This window comes from Lycium barbarum, chromosome 9 (assembly GCF_019175385.1).
Source record: "Lycium barbarum isolate Lr01 chromosome 9, ASM1917538v2, whole genome shotgun sequence".
Taxonomy (NCBI): domain Eukaryota; kingdom Viridiplantae; phylum Streptophyta; class Magnoliopsida; order Solanales; family Solanaceae; genus Lycium; species Lycium barbarum.
The window spans coordinates 71025530-71036288 of NC_083345.1; the positions used below are offsets into that span (position 1 = coordinate 71025530).

Genomic DNA, 10759 nt, shown 5'->3' on the forward strand with positions numbered 1-10759 from the left:
GGAGAGTCAGTCATAGCTAGATGTATTTATAGGGGTTGTCCAGTTCTAGTTTTCCACCGCAAGACCATAGCTGACTTAGCAGAATTAGAAATGGTAGACTTTGATGTGATCATGGGCATGGACTGTTTAGCTTCATGTTATGCCATAGTATGTTGTAGAACCAAAGGTTTAAGATTCGAGTTCCCTAATGAGCCCGTCATAGAATGGGAGGGTAATTCAGTAGTACCCAAGGGTAGATTTATTTTTTACCTAAAAGCCAAAAAAATGATTTCCAAGGGTTATATCTACCACTTAGTTCGATTCAAGGATTCAGATGCCCAGACTCCAACTCTCCAGTCCATCCTAGTCGTTAATGAATTCCAAGAAGATCTTCCAGGAGTCCCTCCTGGCAGGGAGATAGACTTTGGAATTGATCTACTTCCTAGCACTAAGCCGATATCTATTCCGTCGTACAGAATGGCTCCAGCAGAGTTAAAAGAGTTAAAAGCCCAATTGAAAGATCTTCTTGATAAGGTATTTATTAGGCTCAGTGTTTCACCTTGGGGTGCGTCAGTTTTGTTTGTTCGAAAGAATGATGGTTCCTTACGCATATGCATTAACTGCTGCAAGTTGAACAAAGTCACCATTATGGACATGTACCCTCTTCCCAGAATTGATGATTTATTTGACCAACTTCAAGGCACCCAATGCTATTCCAAGATTGACCTCAGATCAGACTACCATAAGTTAAAGGTTAAGGAAGTTGATATTCCAAAGATCGCTTTTAGAACCCTTTATGGTCACTTTGAATTTCTTGTTATGTTGTTTGGGTTGACAAATGCGCCAGCTGCCTTCATGGACTTTATGAACAGGGTCTTCAAGCCTTACCTTGATCTATTCATCATTGTCTTCATTGATGATATTTTGGTATATTCCCATAGTGAGGCTGATCATGCAGAACATCTCAGAATAGTGTTACAGACTCTTAAAGAGCGCGAACTTTTTGCAAAATTCTCAAAGTGTGAGTTTTGGCTTAAGTCAGTGGCATTCTTAGGCAATGTGATCTCAGGTGAAGGTGTTAAAGTTTATTCTCAGAAGATTGATGCCGTAAGGAGTTGGCCCAGACCCACCTCAATTTCTGATATAAGAAGTTTCTTGGGTCTAGCTGGCTATTATAGACGTTTTGTAGAAGGATTCTTCTCTATTTCTGCTCCTTTGACTAAGTTGACTCAGAAGAAGGTTATGTTTCAATGGTCAGATGCTTGCGAGCGAAGCTTTGAAGAATTGAAGAAGAGATTGACTTCTACTACAGTTTTGATGCTGCCAGAGGGAACCGAAGGGTTCGTAGTTTATTGTAATGCTTTGGGAATTGGTCTTGGATGTGTCTTAATGCAGCATGATAAGGTTGTAGCTTATGCATCCCGTCAGCTCACGGCTCATGAATAGAATTATCCGACTCATGACTTAGAGTTGGCAACTGTAGTTTTTGCACTTAAGATATGGCGTCATTATTTTAATGGAGTACATGTTGATATTTTCACAGATCATAAAAGCCTACAGTATATCTTCAAGCAAAGGGAGTTGAATCTTAGGCAAAGAAGATGGCTCGAATTGATTAAGGATTATGATTTGGATATTCTCTATCATCCGGGAAAAGCGAATGTTGTAGCTGATGCTCTTAATCGGCGTTTCATGGGGAGTTTAGCCCACGTTGATGCAGATAAGAGAGTTACGACCAAGGAAGTTTAACGTTTGGCTAGTCTTGGAGTTCGACTTCTAGACTCCGAGGATAGCGGCGTGTTTGTTCAGAACAGATCTCTTTCCTCCTTAGTGGTTGAAGTCAAGGAGAAACAGTTTAGTGAACCCTACTTGATGCAGCTGAGAGAAGGGACTCATTGGCATAAGACGATGGCTTTTGAACAAGGGGTAGATAATGGTACCTTGAGGTACCGAGGCAGATTATGTGTTCAAATGTAGATGGGCTCAGAGAGCGAATCATGTCCGAAGCTCACAACTCCGGGTATTCCGTTCACCCAGGTTCCACTAAGATGTACCATGATCTTAAGGAGATTTATTGGTGGAATGATATGAAGAAGAATGTGGCAGATTTTGTAGCTAAGTGTACGAATTGTCAGCAAGTGAAAGCCGAACACCAGAGGCCTGGTGGCTTGGCTCAGAATATAGATATTCCTATTTGGAAATGGGAAATGATCAATATGGACTTTTTATCAGGTCTACCTCGTTCAGCTAGGAGGCATGACTCTATTTGGGTAATCGTTGACCGGCTTACTAAGTACGTGCACTTTTTACCAGTCAAGACCATAGATTCAGCAGAGGATTATGCCGAGTTATATGTTAATGAAATTGTCAGATTGTATGGGACCCCAGTGTCTATTATCTCAGACCGTGGTGCTCAGTTCACAGCGAATGGAAATCCTTTCAGAAAGGATTGGGTACCAAGGTGAACTCAGCACAACTTTTCATCCGCAGACAGATGGTCAGGCAGAGCGCACTATTCAGACTCTTAAGGACATGTTGAGAGCATGTGTCCTAGATTTCAAAGGTAATAGGGATGATCACTTGCCTCTCGTTGAGTTTTCTTATAATAACAGTTATCATGCTAGCATTGGGATGGCACCGTTTGAAGCTTTGTATGGGTGGAGGTGTAGGTCACCAATTGGTTGGTTTAAAATCAGTGAAGCAGAATTGTTAGGGCCGGATTTGGTCTATCAGGCTATGGAGAAAGTCAAGTTGATTCGAGAGCGTTTGAAGAAGGCTCACAGTCGCCAGAAGTCTTACACAGATGTGAGGCGAAGGGACTTAGAATTTCAAGTTAATGATTGGGTGTTCCTTAATGTCTCACCCATGAAAGGTATTCTGAGATTTGGGAAGAAAGGGAAGCTTAGCCCCAGATACATTGGACCTTACAGAATTCTGCGAAAGGTCGGTCTAGTAGCTTATGAACTTGAGTTGCTGATGTCCCGGGATTTTGGCACATCTAATGCTCTTTAACTCTAAGTTTTACTTATTTTGGAGCATGTTCGTGGTATTTTGATGTGTTTTATGTGTTGTTCATGTGTTTTGAAGTTAGAATGCTCGGAAAGCAAAAAAATGAGGAAAATAGGCAATCTGTTCTGATAAGCATAAGGACGATCTGTCAACATGCTCGATGGCCCGTCAAATCGCAGCGTCAAAAAGTTCCTGCGAAGTAACAAAAACATCAAAGCATACTTAAATCGTTGATTTGCACCGTCGACATGATCGACGGCCCGTCGAAGTTCTTCGACGGTGGAATTCCTGCAGGGTGATAAAAGGGTACTCAGATCGTCGAGTTGGTCGTCGAGCATGTCAACGACCGTCGAAATGCTAGCCGAGATGGAACAGGACTGGGATTGATTATTCCGAGTTTCAACTTGTATAAATACCTATTTAGGTTTTATTTTTCAGACATCTGGAGTTTTAGACTTGTAGTAATTACTTTTGAGTTATTCTCGCTTTTGAAGACTTCCAGACAATTACATTCATTACTTTCAACTTTATTCGTAAGTTCAATACAAGAATTCAATTATGAAATCATCAATCTTTTATTGTTTTCTTGTTGCCATGAGTAGCTAAACACCTTCACTAAGGTTGTGAACCTACGGATGGGTGTTTTGTGATTGGGGATCATGAAAGATATACTCATAATGGATTGTTAGGGTTTATTTGTTATTCGTATTCATCATATAGTTAGTGGTTGCAAACATTAGCTCACACCATAAACTTTAGTTTATTTGGGAAAATAGCTAGGGTTAGGTAAGAACAGATAACAAGAACTCAGGGCTTTAAATCTTGTTTAATAAATTCACTTAGGAATAAGAGAAATTTACTTGACATAATTAATTTGTCACGACCCAGCCCCGTGGGCCACGACTGGTGCCCTTCTGGGACACCCCAAACGAACTCACACCCAGATCATCGTAATCATACTCGCCCAAACTCACGTACGTTATTCGAACTCAACATCGTAATCAGACATCTACCGAACACTTATCCTAAGCAGTCGCCCGTACAGATCAGACAAAACACAAATCAGAAAGGAGGCGGAATATACATCGCAAAATTTCACACACACACATCAGAAGGGTGGCGGAATGCACATCGCCCCCAAGTACATACACATACATACAAACTCGGAGGCCGACTTGGCCATAGCAGCGTACGGGCCGCTTAAGAACGCAAAACAGACTCACATGCAAACACACCGGACCCACGACCCACAAATCTGACTACAGGCCTCTAAACAAAACAGAACATATGAACATATGACGGGACAGGGCCGCGCCGTACCCACACATCCACAAATGTACCGAACACACACATACAACAGAAGATATGTACCAAAAGTAGGCTCCGAATCAAGGGGAGCTCTCCAACACAGCAGAATGAGTAGCCTAAACTGGAGGACCACCCAAACGAGCTTCTGTACCTGCGGGCATGAAACACAGCCCCCGAAGAAACGGGGGTCAGTACGGGAGAAGTACTGAGTATGTAAAGCAGAAGGTACAGAAATCACAACACAGCTGGAGTCAGAAAGAACAAACACACCGTCAACGTAAACAAAGCAAACCTGTGCGGGAGGCGAACGTACAAATGCAATCAAATCATGTATAGGGTTTAGGAACGTGGTCACCCCCCGACGCTGGTGCCACAACACATCATAACTCCAGAAGTTTTCAAATCTCCGTACAGTCTCCAGACACATCATATCACACACACATCACATCATCAGAACATATCATATGCCATATCACATCATAACTCCATAAACGGTAACCGGCCCTATGGCGAGGCCTCGGAAACCGTAACACATCATGACTCCCGAATATGTTATGGCGCGCACGATCACAAAGTCGGCCCGGGTACCGACGAACGAAATCATAGCAGACAGCACGAACAGAGTAGTGCAGAAACCATATGCATATCAAAAATAATTTACCGGACTCAACATATAGTTTACATATAGGTATATACCGACGCCAGAAGGCTCGGAGTAGGAATCAGATTAAGCAAAATTTGCGGGTAAAAGGTACGAAGTTCCAACTGCCAAATCTTTAGAGAAAACTGTTTATAGGTCATGATCCGAAAACCTCACATTATTCAAAGTACAAAACTTTCACTAATGGCATAGGAAGTTTCAAACGCAGCATTGGGTCATAAACAAACGATCGCTGATCATAGCGGACGCAAACGAACCAAACAAACCGAATAAGGGGAGCCTTGGGGCTCGCGGGCCCACCTCGAGTCAAATTGAGGCGGCGGACGCAAATCACAGACTTTAGGCTCCCTAGAGCCATCTACGAAAGTTTCGGAGAGTTTCGGACACAACAACAAAAGTTATGACGATTCGAACATTCTTTGGACCAAATGCAACAAAAGGGTTCAATTGCGCTGGATGAATAGTACCCAAACTTGAACCTAAATTTCCAAGAGCAGAGTTACCCCCGAGATTCCGATATTAACCTAGTATGACTAGGACATGCCAAAAGAATGATAGGTAGGCTTTACATACCTGGTTGGCGCCTTACGCTCCTCAAATCGCAATTCCCGTTTCGTCTAGAAACTGCAAATGGTCACCTTTACCAGTTACTATTCATGAGAATTAACATTTTAGTCTTTGGGCTAAATTTGGCTACCGAAATTTCGGCAGCACTTCCCCTATAAATCTAACACCCCCGAGACTTAGCTCGGCTCAAAATACAACGACAACAACAGCCCAAACATCATTAAACCATACAACCCACAATCATACTACATTAACTTCAAAATTTCACTTTAATACATAAGTTGGCAAATTCTTGATTCAACTTCAAAATTCCAAATCTATTTCCACCTTAGTCCATTCATTCACTCATTCCCAATTATTCAAACACACTACATACAAGTTCCAAACCACATACAAACATCCCCAAAGTTCACTACTTTCCAATTTTCATTCAAAACACCAAAAGTTACGACGAATGTTCTAACTTGCGTCGTTTCGTTCCAAATTCGTTATCATCAACCATAAATCTTATTTAAAGTCTTTAGTGTCATAAATATACTATGATATACACAAATATACCAAATGTATACGCTTTCCGATAACGTCCGAAATTATTTGCTAGCACCAACTCAATTCTTTAATCGATCCTTTACGACATAAAGATCACAACAACACATTATTCAAACTAAACAAGATAAAATTCTTATGGCTTGCACCACATGGAACTCACGGCCAAACACACCCTTTTTACACACACACACCATGCACAAACACAACCTCATCCCACAATCTTCACACTAATCCAATCACTAACACATATATATCCATTTCATAACATTAAAACATAAAAATCTTACCTTTTTCTTGAATTTCCGACTTGTCGCAAACGTCGCTCTTTCTCCAAACTACTTGTATCACGTCGGAGAGCGTCTTGAGTACTCCACAACTATGTAAAACTCAAGATTTTTAGAGCAAGCACAAGGCTTGGGAATTTTTTTTTTCCTTTTTCTCTACACGGCCGAGAGGGGTTTTGGTTGGAGTCAAGTTGAATTGTGATTTTTCTTGCTAAGTCTAAGGGGAGAATTGATATATATCCATATGTAGAGGTCATGTGCATAGCACATGACCTTTAAAATTGGGTTTGGGCCTCCCTAGGGGCCGGCCACCCCCAAAGACTTGGGCCTAATTCCTTGTTGTCCAAACTTGGCCCAATTCGTGAAATGTCCCGTTTTGTAATTCCCGAAACTAATTTCTAAAATTCCAAATTTACCCTCGACCTTCCCCGAGGTCTTGACATCAATGATTTCATAATCAACATGAGCATAGTAACTTGAATCAAATTATTTCCTCAACACACACAAGTCTTATTTATTTCTTGATTTCCCGTTATACGAAAATACGGGACATAACATAATTGTTCTTCATGCATACTTTCTTATCTTTGGAAAAAGCATAGAAAGAAATGATTTTTTCTTATTGGGAAATAGTTTAGGTTCACATAGAGGTTAAGTGCATCCATACAAACAGTCCATTAGAAGTATATCAAGATCGAGACCCATGATCATACACTTTATCTGACGGGGACACAACCTTGGTTCTTTTTACCCATATATTTACAACTTTAAATTTCCAGTCACTTTAAATTAGTCCACAAACCAAATCAATTATAAAACCCTTTTCTGGAATACACCAGGACCACAAGATTAGTATAATACTCGTTTAGTAAACTTTTTACACCATATTCTATATGGGATTCGACCCCAACCTCGTTGGGTTAATATTTGACAACGTCCGCGCTATACCATTAATAGGTATAATTTGAGCGTATCAAATTTTGGCGCTGTTGCCGGGTAGTACTATTTTGAAATTACTAAATAGTGTTTACTCTTCTTAAAGTCTTTGTCATCTTGTCTCCTCACTAAGTGGCTGCACACACCTGTCTTACAGATAGAGTCAAGCACGAGACGGGTGTTTACTTGTTCTTTTTAGGTTTTCTGCTTTCGCAGTAAAATCTACGATCCTCGAAGCCCACGGAGAAGGGTGTGGAGCCTCGCTTTCTATGTTGCTCCCCCTGCCTTTTGGTGGTCTTTCTTTTTGGCTGAATCCTCTTTGTGTTCCCCTCCCAAGAGCGGGTTCAGTTTACCGAGTTGTCCGAGCTCGAGTCAGGATACACAACTAGTGTCCAACCCCCCTTTGCTATTGTCACTACTGGTACCTGACCCCGTCGGCTCACACACCTCATTTGCTACCTTGTAAACCAGTTGATCATGGCCAACAACGAACTTCCAGTCGAGAATGTCTTTGCTGATGAACCAGAAGCAGATGAAGACTTTGCATCTGCAATCGTTCATCCGAGGGTGAATGTTACTACTATCAAGTTTGACAATTCCCTCTATCATATGCTCAAACAAGAGGGATACTTTTGGAATGCAGTCGATGATGACCGTCACTAACATATAACAAACTTTCTGGATGTGTGCTCTCAGCATATCAAACAGGGTGTGACTCAAGAAACAGTCCGGCTGAAACTCTTCAAATATTCGTTAGCAGGAAAAGCAAGAAAATGGTTCGCAAAGCTGCCCCGGAACTCTATTGCTACATGGGAAGAGATGGTCAGAGTTTTCCTCAGGAAGTGGTACCCCCCCCCCCCCCCAGTAAAAGGGCTGAAATTCGTGATTAGATTTATGAATTCAAACAACATAATGGGGAACAAATTTTTAAAGCTTGGGAGAGGTACAAGGAATATTTGGATAGGAGTCCAAACCACGGTTTTCTAGAACAGATTTTGAAGGAGAAGTTTTACAGAGGTTTGGATCCTATAACCCAAGCAATAGCCAATAATGCTGCCAACGGGTGTTTTAGGAACAAGTCCTATGCTACTATTACTGATATACTTAACTAATTGACTACTCACAGCCAAGCATGGCACTCAAGTAACTCTGATGGACTATCACTTGGAACACCGTTGATTCACAAAATTGTGAAAGATAGCCAGTAAACGTAGCAGACATTGGCACAATTGGCCACTAGCCTCTCTTTACTAATAAAGAGGCTTGATGAGAAATAAACGAAGAAGGTAAATGTTTGTGAAGATATTTCTAGCATGCCGCCTGGCATGTACCAAGTCCATGAGGATCCATATCAAGAGGGCCCCCCTCTGCAATTGAAGAATGTTCAGTATGCAGATTACATAGCGAAGGGGGACTTTCCTGGGCCGATTCAGAGATACTAGAGACCCCAACAAGGGCAAGGGTCACATAATCAAGGAAACTACAACAACATTCTACAACAACAACCAATGGAACTACAATAACTGTCACGACCCAACCCTGTGGGCCGCGACTGGCACCCTAGCTGGGTACCCGTACATACCTACCCGACCGAATTTCGTATCGCACAGATTTTTTTTTTTGAAACAGAATTTACAAAAGTAGGCCGATACAACTACGGCACGCGCGCAAACATATATATATCTGAACATACGGAAACATACGGATAAGCCGACAAGGCTAACATACAGACGAAACCCGTAACCCACACATCTATCTACAGGCCTCTACAGACATACAGAGTCATATGACGGGACAGGGCCCCGCCGTACCCAGAATATCCATACATACAGAGTATACATAAGACAGAAGATATATACCAAAAGATATGCTCCAAGTCAAAGGAGCTCTTCAAAAAGCAGAGTCGGAAACCTACGCGGGCGGCGTATCACCTGGTGCGTCTGTACCTGCGGGCATGTAGCGCAGCCCCCGAAGAACGGGGGTCAGTACGGAAAATGCACTGAGTATGTAAAGCAGAAACGTAACAGATATAAACATAGTCCGAACTAGAGTCACAGAAATATAACGGGCAAAATCATAAGTCAAACTAACGGACAGAGTTATGATCCAGACAGACATATAGAATCGTGTTACACACAAATGAACAGAATTATAGTTCGGACAGACAGACGGAATCATAATACGGACAGACGAGCAGAATCTGAATCCATACGGACATACAGAAGCAGAAGCCATACGGACATACAGAAATAGTCGTAACACAGACGGACAGACAGTAGTATGACGGACAGAATTATGCATGCAGAGTAGCACAGAGTCATACAAAATCATACCAAGGCGTGTGCTTTATAAATACAGATGGCACACGCATATATTCATACAGATCCCGGCCCTGTCTGGGGGCGCGGTAACAGAACCCGGCCCTCTTAGTACGGGACGCGGTGGACAGACAGAATCAAATCAGATCGTATGCCATCCTGGCCGCCATCCCCATACACAGATCATACAGACATACAGATCCCGGCCCGTACGCCGAGGGACGCGGTGAACAATGCAGAGAATTATGCACGATAACAGAACCTGGCCCGGGTCGCAGTGAAAGAATGCATTGAGACAGACACGAATCGATAAATGAGAAACCACCTACCTACAGACTCAACATACAGACTCGATCAAATTGAAGGGTGCCAAACGGCGAGCCAAAATCAGAATATCCAGATAGTATGCATAGTACGCGCCTATATCCTAGTTGGGAAGGCACGACAGATTATTATCAGAATGGGATTCTCAACTGTTCAGAAATCATATTGTATAAATTACACAAAAATAGCCATAATATACATAAAACAATAGTTCAGAAGTTTTTGGAGAACATCGGACCAAAACAGATGTATTTTAAAATCGTACCGGGAGTATCGGGCCTTGTGGGCCCACCTCGGACCCACCCGAGACTACATACGTAAATTATTGATAATTGACCTTATGAGGTCACCCATACTCATTCGGAAGTGTTCCGACTCCGTTTGGGGAAATTTTTGTGCAAAATCTCACTTTAAAGACAATTTGTAAGAAAATAGGTTCAATTGAATTGAAGGAATTGGAGCGGTTTTCCGTCTCGAATTCCGGGGAACGGAGTCGGACTTAAGGCTCGCGGTCGAGCCTACCACATCCAGAACATGCCTAGGAACGTAGAGAAGTGCTTCACATACCTTGATGGCGCCTTATGCTCGCTTGGCGTCAATCCAAATTTCGTCCAAAATCTGGAAATGGTCAAGTTTACCATTTGGTTAGTTCCATTCTTTCAATACTCTAACTTTACACATAATTGCCTACCGAAATTTTGGCAGCATTTCCTCTGTATATACGACATCCCCGAGACTTAGCTCGGCTCAACTTAGCAACACAACAACCCAGAGGAGACATCCAAACAACAACAAACATCAATAAACACTAAATCATACGCTAT

At 42.1% G+C, this 10759-nt stretch overlaps 1 non-coding gene across 1 annotated transcript; it reads right to left on the reverse strand.

The window, feature by feature from the left end:
* Window positions 1–8169: 8169 nt before the first annotated feature.
* LOC132612439 (small nucleolar RNA R71) lies at window positions 8170–8275 on the reverse strand. Its single transcript, XR_009571799.1, has one exon. It is a non-coding gene; the product is annotated as a small nucleolar RNA R71 (small nucleolar RNA).
* Between the last annotated feature and the right edge of the window lie 2484 nt (window positions 8276–10759).